The 1,964-nt window shown below is 37.8% G+C and overlaps 1 non-coding gene across 1 annotated transcript; it reads left to right on the top strand.

Moving 5' to 3' along the window:
- Nucleotides 1-333: 333 nt before the first annotated feature.
- Nucleotides 334-407, top strand: TRNAN-AUU (transfer RNA asparagine (anticodon AUU)). The gene has a single exon. It is a non-coding gene; the product is annotated as a tRNA-Asn (tRNA).
- The last annotated feature ends 1,557 nt before the right edge of the window (nt 408-1,964 follow it).

Below are 1,964 nucleotides of genomic sequence, written 5' to 3'. Positions count from 1 at the left end.
CTTTAAGTAAAAATAAAAGAGACAAAATATCAATCCCAGTTTTGGATTACTTTAATTAACAAAAAAAATGCATATAGCAGAGGATAGTTTCAATCTGCCTACCTCTGGGTTATGGGCCCAGCATGCTTCCATTGCAGTACTCTGCTGCACATGTAAGTGCAAGAGATCCTGAAGCACTCACTCATCATGGGAAAGTACCAATGTGTTTCTTCGTTGGTTGATGGAAGAAACATCTTACAAAAACTCTCCAGATTATTGACTTTTTAAAGTTTTTCTAGGAAACGTTTTAGATGAATGCTTATTAGCCTTTGTCAGTATGGACTTTTGCAAAGTGTCTCTGTGGCGCAATCGGTTAGTGTGTTTGGCTATTAACCAAAAGGTTGGTGGTTCAATCCCACCCAGGGACGTAATTAACCTTGTGATCAGATTTTGGTGATATTTAAGTAGACAAGTCAAAATTTCAAACCTCCTCTTATGGTGTAGGGTACATGGCCTTCTCTGATGTAATCAGAGTTAGATTTGATTCAGTGATTTTATAAAAAACAGCTAGGAAGCACAATTTAGCAGTGGGTTGCAGAGAAAAAAAATATGCTGGCAGAAAAATCCAATCGAGTGATTAAACAGCTCTTCATTTTCTGGCTTTATTTTTATGCTAACAAATTTGTTCTCTGAAAAGTGTCCACAAAGCCAAGTCTCTGATTAACACCTTTGTAAGGATGGTTTTTCACCTATTACTAAATTAAACTTGCTTCATTGGAAAGGCAGCAAGATGCATCCTCATTTCAATGTCTACTGAAATAATACAAGTTGACACCAGGAAACATTAACGCCACTGCATCCTTGCTGCTTTCTCATGTGGAAGTCTGTTTAATGTGAAAACAAATGTGTGTGTTTTTTTCAACCTGGAAGCCCAACATCGATTAAGATCGATCTTAAATAGACCCCTGGGTTTTAAGGATAACCATGGTTGAGTCCAATGGTTAATTCACATTGACCGAAGTTCTAATTAAGTCACCTGTGCTCAAGCATGATATCCTTAAAATCTGGATTGCAATGACAGCATTTTGGAACTATGCCTAAGGGTTTAATTTTTACATTTATCCACTGACAATAAATCTACCTACAATATCCCTGTAACTGTTATGATTACAGTATTTCACTAAATAATTTAATTTGCTGAACCTTCTGTAAAAAGAAATATTAAGCTGCTGTAATTCCCAGATGCAGCAAATTTGTTAGCTAGTGGGCAAAACCATGTGCACTGCAGGGATGGGGGGGGGGCAGATATAACATTTGCAGAGAGATTTAGGTGGCTTATATTGTTTGTGTGCAGGGTAAATACTGGCTGTTTTGTTTTTACACTGCAATTTAGATTTCAGTTTGAACACACCGCACCAAAATCTAACTCTCTCTGCACATATTATACACCCCCCCCCCCTGCAGTGTACATGGTTTTAGCTAATAAATTTGCTGCTGTGATCAGATCTGAGTTAAGCCCTATGTATTTGGCACTGGCAAAGGGTTAGAGGCCTTGCTGTAGAGCTCACACCTTTCTTATCATGCATTGTAATATTTCCTATGTCCTGATGTTGTGCTCTCTGCTCCATCCAAGTAAACAGCAATGTAGCATGGCTATCAAAGAGCGTGAAGATTGCAGATTTCCTGGGATTAATGCTAAGGAATGCTATTCCAGAGGCTGCTGCTTTAATTCAAGTGTCACTGGGGTTAAATGGTGTTTTTACCTTAAAAACACAGGTAGAGTATATAGTACAGTGGTAAAGTGGGAGCATGTAGTGCTATTGATTACAGATTTGATGGAGCTTAAACATGGATAAGGTCCATGGCTCTAAGAGTTTATCTTGTGTATCCTTTATTCTTAGTCATGGTCAGATAAGATTAGAAAATACCATTTAAGTGGAAATTTCCTGTTAGCTGTTTTTCAGTTTGCTCAACTGTCTGATTAA

This window comes from Pseudophryne corroboree, unplaced genomic scaffold (genome assembly GCF_028390025.1).
Source record: "Pseudophryne corroboree isolate aPseCor3 unplaced genomic scaffold, aPseCor3.hap2 scaffold_1708, whole genome shotgun sequence".
Lineage (NCBI taxonomy): Eukaryota > Metazoa > Chordata > Amphibia > Anura > Myobatrachidae > Pseudophryne > Pseudophryne corroboree.
The sequence above is the reverse complement of the archived record's forward strand: the minus strand, read 5'-3'. Positions and strand labels throughout refer to the sequence as shown.